Genomic DNA, 12,257 nt, shown 5'->3' on the forward strand with positions numbered 1-12,257 from the left:
AGTTCCAGAGATGGGGTAGTCTCTGCGATACATACCTGTCTCTCCAGCAGGTCCTATTTATATCACAGGCAAGGTTTAAGTCTTTAGAATGGGTAATTCTGGTGCTGTTTGTTTTGTGGATATGCAGGAGGTCCATCAAAGTGGGGTCTGACAATGCCCTGTATGCCAAGCATAGATCCCCTCCAAAAGCCTGTAGGAGACAGAATAAGGGAATAGGGCATTGAGGCGGTCTGCAGAGGACATTTTACTTATGTCCTGTATTATTTTTGTGAGGAACTTCTGTGGGCCTTCCAGTTGTTGGATATGCCTGGTTAGGTACATATCAAAGGGGCACTGTATTCAATTATAGATCTGATGAATGTGGAATACAGTGGAACAATGACTTCCTTGGACCTAGATGCCATATCTTTGTTTATAAGTTGCACAACATACAATGATTTCCTAGTTACTGTAGATACATGATGGTCAATGGCTAGATTACTGTCTATGTGTGTACATAACTACTGGGTCAACTCTATGGGATGTGTTTTCAATATGATAGTTACCCTGTGTGGATGACTTTCTGGTGGATACTAGTATGCATTTCTTGTCATTTAGTTTTAGTCCATGGCTCTGACACCAGTTATTTGTCTGTGTCAGCCCTTCCTGGAGAACATTTGTGTCAGTGTGGGATTCAATGACAGCTCTTAATTTGCAATCATCTGCAAATGTAGTCAGTAAGAGACCATTGACATTGGCCTTGACTTCAGAGAGGTAAGTGCCAAAACAGAGTGGTCCAAGGACAGATCCCAGAGGGACTCCACTTGTGACTGACCTCTTTGTAGAGGTGGACTCCCCAATTCTAACTTCACGGGTCCCGTCTATGAGGCAGTTGGCTATCCACCAGGTGATGTATGGGTTTGTACCTAACCTCTTGAGTTTGTCAACAATGCCTGAGTGAGGTATGGTGTCAAATGCCTTGGCCAGGTGAAGGTAGGCAATGTGAACCATTTGCCCTCATCTCTCGCTTTGGTGACATTCTCAAAGAAGTCCACCAGGTTGAGTAGGCATGTCCTGCCCTCGACGAAACCAAACTGGGCTGGGTCCAGTGTCTGGAGAATTACTATATCACCGATGATCAATTCCATGGCTTTACTTATAAGACTAGTGAGACTTATGGGTCTATAGTTTCTAGGGTCTGTAGATGGTGCCACCTTTGTGCAGGGGGATGACTGTTGCTGTTCTCAATTCATGAGGCATGAAGCATATTTGGAGGCTACAGTTAAAAAGCAGTTCCAAAGGGCCTGATAGGTCATGTTTCATGCTATTTAGATGACATCCTGGGATACTGTCTGCACCCATTGATGCAGTGTTCTTGGCCTTAGAGAGTTAACACTAGAAGCATGTGTGCTATCTGTTCAACTTATGCACACACTGCAAACATAAGTGTTTGGCAGCATTAATGGCATGTATATAATTTGTAACAATGTGGATTGTGCCGTAGATATATGTCATGCACATAAGGCAAGTAGCCTGTATTGACCATACTGTCACATACAGGTATTGCAGTGCCCCTCCTAACACCTCTGGCAGATGCAATATCCAAACTTATCGGGACATGAGAAAATTAAGTATTTAGGAGTATGGATTCAAAATAATTCTGGTGTGGCATATAGGGATATGTGGGAAGCGATTAAACAAAAGATAATACAAAAACTGAGAAAATGGAAGCTTTGTTATATGGATATATATAAGATAAGATACAAACAGTTAAAAGGTTTTTAGTCCCATTAGTCTTATACACAGGTTAGGCATATTTTTATCAACCAGAGGAGAAGCTGTGGATAGTAATTAATATAATAAAGAGTGAATAACTTTATCTGGGAGAGGAAGATGGCAAGAGTAATGTGGGATTAGCTGATTCTTCCAGTAGAACAAGGCAGATTTGGATTACCCAATTTGAAGGGGTATTTCAGAACTACACAATTAAGGATCCTATACATGGCAGAAGTAGAAAACTATAATTCAAAGTGGAAAGGGATGATGATGAAATGGGGTGGGGGGGGCTCAACAAACAAGGAGAGACTGTGATTTTTGGATGCAGGCCTTTAAGGAGAATGACAGAAACCATACTGAACATTATATCTACAAAGTAGCAGAAAGTATCTTCGTAGGTTCATAGGTTGGTACTAGGCTATCGGCCCAAGGGGCTATACAAGCTTAGCCATAACAATACCCTGGCTGTTTCTTCCCACAATATTTACTTCCCTGGACCCCTCTCTAGCAGGGCAACTGACGTGATCCCTGAGGTAAATTTCCTATCTCCCTTCCAGTCGTCAAAGTTCCTTTTGAAGAGGGCCAAGGAGGCGCTCTGCTTGACATGTATGGGTAGTCAATTCCAAAGTATGGGGACTCTGTGAGTCAGGAACCTATCCCTCCAGCATAATTTGTTCATTGTGATGACAAGGTTTAGATCCCTGGAGCATGTGACTCTGATGGATTGGGATTTCTTTAAGTGTAGCATGTCCTACAGCTCTGGATTTGACATGGCCTTGTATGTTAAGCAAAGATCACCTCTGAGTAGACGATATGCGACAGAGTATAGCTGGAGTTTTTTTAGTTGGTCAGCATAAGGCATCTGCTTTAGGTTCTTTTAGAGAGGTGTTTCTGCAGCCTTTCCAGTTGTTGCAGATGTCTTGTGAGGTACATACCAAACGGGGAGTTGTACTCTATGATGGGTCTAATCAGGGATGAGTACAGTGGGACAATGACCTCCTTTTTTCTGGATGAAAAGCCCTTAGTGATGTGGTGTGCCAAATAGAAGGATTTCCTGACTGTTGTGGCGATGTGGTTATCGAAGGTGAGACCACTGTCCACCTGTGTTCCTAAGTCTCTTATCACACTTTCAGTGTTTAGTGTATTGCCACCTATGTGGTAATTCATGGATGGATGTTTTTTCCCAAAGGAGATAACTATACACTTCTTGGCATTCAGCTTGAGCCCATGGCTCTAGCACCAAGCATCTGTTTCTGTAAGGCCCTTTTGTAGAATATCCACATCATTTGGGGATTCAATAATGGCTCCCAGTTTGCAGTCATCTGCAAACTTTATTAGCCAGAGTCCCGTAGTGTTGGCCTGTACTTCAGAGAAGTAGATGCCAAACAAGAGCGGTCCCAGGACTGAACCCTGAGGTACTCCACTTGTCACTTGTCTGGAGCTGGATTTGGAGTCGGCTACTTTTACAGTGTGGGTTATGTCAGTAAGCCAGGTGGCAACACATCGAGTGATGTAGGGATTTATGCCCAGCTTAATAAGTTTATCTATGATTCAAGAGTGTGGGATGGTGTCAAAGACCTTAGCGAGGTCCAGATAGGCTGTGTGGACCGCCTTACCCTCGTCCATGGCTCTGGAGACAGATTCGAAGAAGTCATTCAGGTTCAGGAGACACGACTGGCCCTTCACGAACCCAAACTGGGTGGAGACCAGTGTTTAAAAGTTGCCAATGTCTTTGTTTATAAGTTCCATGACAATACGTTCCATGGCCTTGCAGATCAGGTTCATCAGACTGATGGGACGGTAGTTCCCGAGATCCAAGGTGGATCCCCTCTTGTGGAGTGGGATAACTGTAGCTGTGTGCCACTCAGTGGGTACGAAGCCTAAGGTGAGGCTATGATTAAGCATGACACTTAGGTGAGGTGGCAGTTCATTTTGTAGATCATATAGTACACAGCCTGAGATGTTGTCTGGTCCCATGGATGCTGTATTCTTAGCTTTGGAGAGTGTGGTTTTTACCTGTATGGTCGTGATTACTGGAATTTGGCAATCTTTCAGTATTGAGACGGGCCCTTTAAGGAGTGAGAGGGGGTGACATTGGCACTGAATCAATCTGCCAGGATATTGGCAATGTCCTTGGGATCAGTATATTTAATGCCATTCTGCTGTAGCTCAGAGCAGATCTGAGCACTGCCATTTAGATTCTTGACATAGCTATAGAATGCCTTGTGGTTGTCTTTGGAATCTTTGGCAATTTTATTTTTGTGACTAGCTTTGGAGGATTTTATGAGGGATCTCAACTTCTTACTGTGGCTGGTAAGGGAGTTTTTTGCATCCTGGAATTTTCCTCTTTTCTGCAACAGTTTCTTCCTTCTGTTGTATAGTTTGTTTATGACAGGAGACCACTAGATTGGCTTCCTTTTTTTTGGAGGAGAGCATCTTGGTTCTATTTGGGGGGTCTATATTATAACATCGAAGTCTTACAACTTTGAATGTTATAATATCGAACCCATTCAATCGAAACACCAGAAAACCGAACAGTCAGAATAGCGAATTTTTTCCCAAGGAAAAAAATTTGTTGTTCCAATAAACATACACACAACACAAGCACACCAAAATAAATAATCCACACATACACACTTCACAAAACCCTACACTAAACCAGACATACACCACTAGCTATCCACTTACCTTAACCCTGCCCTAACCCTAAGGTCCCTAACTATCGCACACTCATCTTACCCGCTCCCTAACTCACCTACCCCACCCTAACCCTCACGTCCACATAATCACACACTCACCTGACCCACGCCCTAAACCTAACTCACCTAAACCGCGCCCAATCGCACACTCACCTTCGTTCGCACACTTAAATTAACCTGGTCCGTAACCTTCACTCCACAGTTGAGGAAATAGTGAAGCTGCAGAAATGGCCCACTGAATACTTTCCTTAGGTAAGTATTCGGTGTTCTGCAGCTTCACTATTTCCAGCGTTCGCTCTACTGGGTTCGATATTATAACATTCGAAGTTGTTAGACTTCGATGTTATAATATAGACCCCTATTTGGGATGGCACAATTCATGCACAAACTAGTACCAAGTGAAGAAAACCAAAGTAAAAACCAAAATGTGGTAATAACGAACTCAGCCAGCAGACTTCGAACACTGACAACAAGACTTTATTACAGTAACGATTCATGCACAAGTTGATGTGCTCGTACACTGCTTTAGTGTAGGATTCGGCAGTCGAACTTTCAGTTCCTGTCTGGATGGGTGTCATGAAGTTTATCACTTCTGACTTGAGTAGCATGAAGTTGGCCTTGGAGACGTTTTTTACGGATGTTTCCTTACTGGGGGGTGGGGGTGGGTTGTGGATGTCAAACGGTGATTATCTTATGGTCAGACCTAACCAACGAGGGGGTGACCGCTGGTGTGGAGCATCAATTTTCCATGTTGATAATGACCAGGTCCAGGATATTGGAGCCCCTGGTGGGACTATAGATTTGTTGATCCAGGGTGTTGGAATTTATAAATTCCAAGAACCATTGGGCAAAGGTGTTGGTACATGAGTAGGTTTCCCAGTTAATGGCAGGGTAGTTGAAATCACCCAGTATTAGGGTGCTTGGTTGTATCTTAATATTTTCCAGTATGTTTAGAAAGGTTTAGTGAGAATCTTGGGGTATGGTGGGGGATGACTGCAGTCTTACCTAGTGTTAGATGCACCTGGAGCATTTTGGATGCATTGTGTTGGGCAACTAGCCTGGAGGTGTGAATATCCTTGGTGAATATGAACACTCCTCCACCTTTAGTGTTTCAGTCCTGGTTTGGTGGCTGAAAAGTGTGGTAAGAGTTGTAGCCTGGTATTGCAGGGGTGCTCTCTGGAGCCTTGAACCAGGTCTCAGTTACTACACAGATATCGATGTTCTCCATTTTTAGAAGTGCCACGAGAGAGTGCATTTTGAGGTTTAGACTTCTAGCATTGAGTAGCATTACCTTCAGATTTTGCATACTTGTACCTGTTACAGTGGTGGTTTTATCCTTTGAGCCTTGCCTAAAAAGACAATATAGGGGTGGCAAGAGCCTTAGCCAGTAACCTGAATCCCAGGGGCGACAGGTGCAGACAATCTCTGGCAAAGCATCATGGTTTGTCAGTCATGTCATCCCAGGCAGACAGATACTGGATCCCTTTTGAATGACACCAGAAGTTTAGTCAATTGTTGAAGTCAATATTTTTGTCCTTATACTGTGGTATCATTCTGGGCAAAGGCAGGATGCTACTCAGGGCTACGGTCATACCTGCCTGGGCCACATGATCAAAGAGCTTTTCCATGTCTCTTTTTATGTAGTCCAGGGAGGTATGTCTCAAGTCATTCACTCCAACATAGACAATGACAGAGTCGTATTTGTATTTGTTGTGGAGTGACTTGAGTGCATGCATTATGTGGCAGATCCTGGCACCCGACAGGCAGCTAACTGTAATTTTCTCCTTGTTCAGCCTGGTGAGTGGGACATCAGTGTGCCTGACTATAGAGTCACCTATGACTAAAATGTTGGGTACGTTGTCTTGCCTTAGGGGCTGGTGTTGGGTGGCACACTGGTGTTGTGAGCTATGTGATATTTAGGTTGTGACTGGTGTTTGTTTGTGTTTCAGCTTCGGAGGACCTTGTTGCTTCGGCAGATTAATGTTAAGGGCCTCCGCATATGTGGGTTTAGTGTTGCTATGTGTGGGTGTTGGTGGTGAGGGTTTTGAAGGGCTATGTGTTGCTTGAGGCATAGTGCGGGTGTTAACCTTCTCCTCTTGATTGTCTAGCACAGTCTTGGCTGGAGAGAGCTTTGCTTCCAGTTTGGCTATGTACATGCATCTCTTGGAGGTTGTAGTGTTGGGTGGTAAGAGGAGAGGGTTGTCTGTGTACATGAGGCAATTGCTGCATTGCCCCAGTATGCCCAGATTCACCAGGTCGACAGGAGAAATCACCGGAAGCTGAGCCTTGGACATGCCTGGTTAGGTGCTTTTTTTTGTAAAGTACAAGAGCTGTTTTCCCTTACCTTGGCAAGGTACTTTGCAATTATAGGCTGCTTAGTGCCTATGATTAATTTCTCCTTATTAACAAGGATAGTTAAGTGTTTGTATCAGTTTAAGGCTTCCTAGTGCTTTCCAGCAGGTTTTAGAGCAAGTGTTAGTCACAGGGACTCCAACCAGAAAAAGTCAGGAATCAATGCACTCTGCTCCTACTCTCACCAGGATCAGAATGTAAGCACCGATTCCAAGCTGTCACCTATAAAGCAGTTATTAAGCTTTCTGGTAATCAGCAGTCTCCCGGAAATAATGTACCTGCACTCCTTCTCTTACCAGGAGAAACCAGAAGCACTAATCCCAATATGACTGCTGAGAGGCAGACTATGGGCTCTCCAGTAACTGGTGGTCTTGCAATAGAAGCTTAAAGGTAAGATGAAAAAAATGGTTTATCCTAAACACTGCAGTGTGCACTAGAGGAATTAGATGTGAAAGTAGGTAACTTAAGTTTTACCTGTCTACAAGTTAAGTTTTAGTGGAGAGTCACTATTTTTAAAACAGCAAGATAGATTGAAGGGGGTTGGTCACTTTTGTATTCTGGTACTATGGAATATAATAGGATGGCCAATAAATTTAAATAGTTGAAGAGTGATTTCACAAAATGATAATTTTGTGCTTACTCACACAAGCCAGTAAAAGCAGAGAGGAAATGAGATATACGGTCAAATTAACATAAGGGGCTGGCAACTAGAAAGACAGTGGCATTATTTCTGCCTGACTCACAAGAGACAGAGCTGTGGTCTCTTTTCAAGTTGGAATATGCAGTTAAAAACAGAATACAAGTAAAACACAAGGTAAAGAAAGCAAATCACAGTATTCAAAATAGAAAAAGGCAATAAAGTAATACAAAACACAACAAATAAACAGCAAACTAACCTTTCCCTCACAGCAATCTTAAGAACTAAGCCAACACAGGAATGGAGAAAGGAGATTCTGCCAATATGGATGACTACAAATAGGGATATAGACAACAGGCAAGAGGGGTGTTGGAATTTATTGGTGAAAACTGGCAAATGAACCAAGGTATTGGGAGCAAATAACTAGAGAGGGAAAGATGATAGAATGGGAAAACGCCAATAATTTATTTGGACTGCAGGTTAGAGATTGCCTTTCCTATTGAGAATTGATATCAGAGTATAGGCAAAGAGAAAGAAATAGGGGGTACTAAACAAAACACCAGCACTGACAGAGTTTTTAGTAGACTCTAGAACAAAAGCTGCCATTAAAAAAGGAATAATTAGTACAGCATATAAAATATTGCATGATAACTATAAGAAACAATCAGAGGAGGTTAGAAAGGATTGGGAAGAGAGAATGGATAAGCAATTCACAAAGAAACAATGTGGAGTTATATGTATGCCTCCCAAATATGCAACAAAATCCAGAAGATTTAAGATTTTTGCTTGGAAATGTTTACATAAATATTTTTATACCCCAAGTAGACTCCAGAGAATTTTTCTTAGGTAGACAGCAAATGTTGGAGGAGTAAATGAGGAAGAAAGAGGTAACTGGGAACATATTTTCTGGGAGTGTAGTGAGTTGGGGGACTTTAAGGATTCCCTGCAGGATGCACTGCTGGAGATGCTGGGTGGGAAGATTGGTGTTGAAGAGGGAGATTATTTTTCAGAGGTATGATATGGAATCTGAATTGCCTAGGCATGGTAAGTCCTTGCTGTGTCTAATTATGATGGCTATCAAAAAAAGCAATTACTAGAAAATGGAAATCAAAATCTAAACCAACTATATTAGAAGTAGTGAATATAGTAACTATGATAAAACAACTGGAATTGAGATATTTAAAAACAGGTAGGAGCAAACTGCATAGGAAAAATAATAGGAATTGTGAGAACAATACATACGGGGAGGAATGAGGTTTAAAAGAGGGCAGGACTTAAATGAGCTATGTAATGTTTGACTAAAAATGATTGGGTAGATTATAAGTGATGTATAATGTTTGCAACTGGGAGAGTGTCAGTATGGTTTGTGATGTAAAATACTTGCAACTATGATTGTGGTTTCTTTTCATTTATATAAATATATGATTACCTGTGTCATAAGTGATGGTTTAATAAAGATGCTTCTTGTTTAAAAAAAAGGGCAGGAATTGAATAATTTATGTCATGTTGCTTAGAACTCAGCCACTGGGGATGCATAAGCCAGTGCATTTCTTTGTGCCAGTCCCAAGCCCGGATAAATGAGGAAGGTTGCGTCAGGAAGGGCATCTGACATAAAACTTGGCCAAATTATTCATGCGGACACCAGTAAATATTTACATACCGGATTGGTCAAGGCTCGGGTTAATGACTGCCACCAGTACTGTTAGCTGACAGGGTGCTGGCAGAAATTGGGCTAATGTTGGCCAAAGGAGGAGAGGAGGTGGAAGGCATGGCCGAAGGCAGGAAGAGAGGAGAAGGCTAGGACTGAGGTAGTGAAGGTTGGAACTTTGAATGTTGACGGTATGACTGGTATAGGGAGAGAGCTAGCCGATATGGTGGACAAAAGGAAGGTTGGTATAGTGTGTGTGCAAGAGACCAGATGGAAGGGGAGTAAAGCTAGGTGTATCGGAGGTGGATTCAAATTGTTTTATCATGGTGTGGATGGGAGGATAAATGGCATAGGAGTTATCCTGAAGGAACAGTATGCTAAGAGTATTTTGGAGGTGAAAAGAGTGTCAGACAGAGTGATGTTTATGAAGCTGGAAATTGATTGTGTAATGATGAACGTTGTATACTCCACAAGTTGGGTGTGCGATGGACGAGAAAGAAAAATTTTGGAGTGAGTTGGATGAAGTTGTGATGACTGTACCCAAGGGTGAGAGAGTGGTGATTGGAGCAGATTTCAATGGGCATGTTGGTGAAGGGAACAGAGGGGATGAGGAAGTAATGGGTAGGTATGGTGTTGAAGGAATGCAGAAGGTCAGATGGTAGTGGATTTTGCGAAAAGGATAGACATGGCTGTGGTGAATACATATTTTAACAAGACGGTGGAGCATAGGGTGACATACAAGAGTGGAGGAAGATGCACACAGGTGGATTACATCTTATGTAGAGGACCAGTTTGAAGGAGATTGGAGACTGTAAAGTGGTGACCGGGGAAAGTTTAGTTAGGCAGCATAGGATGGTGGTTTGTAAGATGACGTTAGTGATCAAGAAGAGGAGGAGGAGTGTAAGGGCAGCACCAAGGATCAAATGGTGGAAACTGAAAAAGGGTAATTGTGAGGTGGTGTTCAGGTAAGAGTTAAGACAGGCACTGGGTGGCAGTGAAGAGTTACCAAATAGCTGGGTAACTACAGCAGAGCTAGTAAGGGAGATGGCTAGAAAGGTGCTTGGTATGACATCTGGACAGAGGAAGGACAACAAGGAGACATGGTGGTGGAATGAGGAAGTACAGGAGAGTATACAGAGAAAGAGGTTGGCAAAGAAGAAGTGGGATTGTCAGAGAGATGAAGGAAGTAGACTGGAGTATAAGGAGATGAGGTGCATGGCAAAGAGAGAGGTGGCGAAGGATAAGGCATATGAAGAGTTGTATGAAAGGTTGGACACTAAGGAGGGAGAAAAGGACCTGTATTGACTGGCTAGACAGAGGGACCGAGCTAGGAAAGATGTGCAGCAGGTAAAGGTGATAACGGATAATGAGGGAAACATACTTACAAGCGAGGAGAGTGTGTTGAGCAGATGGAAAGAGTACTTTGAGGGGTTGATGAATGGAGAATGAGAGAAAGAAAAGGTTGGATGATGTGGGGATAATGAATCATGAAGTGCAATTGATTAGCAAGGAGGAAGTAAGGATAGCTATGAAGATGATGAAGAATGGAAAGGCTGTTGGTCCAGATGACATACCTGTGGAAGCATGGAGGTGTTTAGGTGAAATGGCAGTGGAGTTTTTAACCAGATTGTTTAATGAAATTTTGGAAAGTGAGAGGATGCCTGAGGAATAGAGAAAAAGTGTTTTGGTACCGATTTTTAAGAATAAGGGTGATGTGCAGAGCTGTAGTAACTACAGAGGGATTAACTTGATCAGTCACAGCATGAAGTTATGGGAAAGAGTAGTGGAAGCTTGGTTAAGAAGGGACGTGATGATTAGTGATCAGCAGTATGGTTTCATGCTGGGAAAGAGCACTACAGATGCGAAGTTTTCCCTGAGAGTGTTGATGGAGAAGTACAGAGAAGGTCAGAAGGAGTTGCATTGTGTTTTTGTAGACTTAGAGAAAGCATATGACAGGGTGCCTAGAGAGGAGTTGTGGTACTGTATGAGGAAGTCGAGAGTGTTAGAGAAGTATGTAAGAGTGGTACAGGATATGTACGAGAGTAGTATGACAGCAGTGAGGTCTGCGGTGGGAGTGACAGATGTGTTTAAGGTGGAGGTGGGATTACATCAAGGATCAGCTCTGAGCCCTTTCTTATTTGCAATGGTGATGGACAGGTTGACAGACGAGATCAGACAGGAGCCCCCGTGGACTATGATGTTTGCAGATGACATTGTGATCTGCAATAAGAGTAGGGAAAAGGTGGAGGAGACCCTGGAGAGATGGAGATATGCTCTAGAGAGAAGAAGAATGAAGGTCAGCAGGACTAAGACAGAATATATGTGTGTGAATGAGAGGGAGGATAAAGGAATGGTGAATGCAAGGAGTAGAGGTGGCTAATGTTGGTGAGTTTAAATACTTGGGATCAGTAGTTCAGAGTAATGGTGAGTGTGGAAGAGAGGTGAAGAAGAGAGAACAGGCAGGATGGAGTGGGTGGAGAAGAGTGTCAGGAGTGATTTGTGACAGACGAGTACCAGTAAGAGTGAAAGGGAAGGTCTACAAGAGAGTAGTGAGACCAGCTATGTTATATGGGTTGGAGATAGTGGCACTGACAAAAAGGCAGGAGTTAGAGCTGGATGTGGCAGGGTTAAAGATGTTAAGATTTGCACTGGGTGTGACGAGAGTGGACAGGATTAGGAATAAGTATATTAGAGGGTCAGCCCAGGTTGGAAGGTTTGGAGACAAAGCCAAACAGGCAAGATTACATTGGTTTGGACATGTGCTGAGGAGGGATGCTGAGTATATTGGGGAAAAAGATGCTAAGGATGAAGCTACCAGGTAACAGGAAAAGAGGACGGCCTAAGATGAGGTTTTAGAGGACATGCAGGTGGTTGGTGTGACAGAGCAAGATGCGGAGGACAGGAAGAAATGGAAACAGATGATCCGCTGTGGTGACCCCTAATGGGAACAGCTGAAAGAAGATTATGTCATGTTGCTTAGGTTATATGATATATAGCAATATATGTGAAGTATAATGTTTGTAAACATGAACTTTTTCATACAGTTTGATTATTTTTATATAAATGTAAATTTGCCAATGTTACAAGTGATAATTCACTAAAGCTGTTTAACAAAAAGAACCGCCTCCTGCAGACATTACAGTACCAAGCTAGTGTGTGTGGTTAC

This window comes from Protopterus annectens, chromosome 1.part1 (genome assembly GCF_019279795.1).
Source record: "Protopterus annectens isolate FY-2018-M chromosome 1.part1, PAN1.0, whole genome shotgun sequence".
NCBI lineage: Eukaryota > Metazoa > Chordata > Ceratodontiformes > Protopteridae > Protopterus > Protopterus annectens.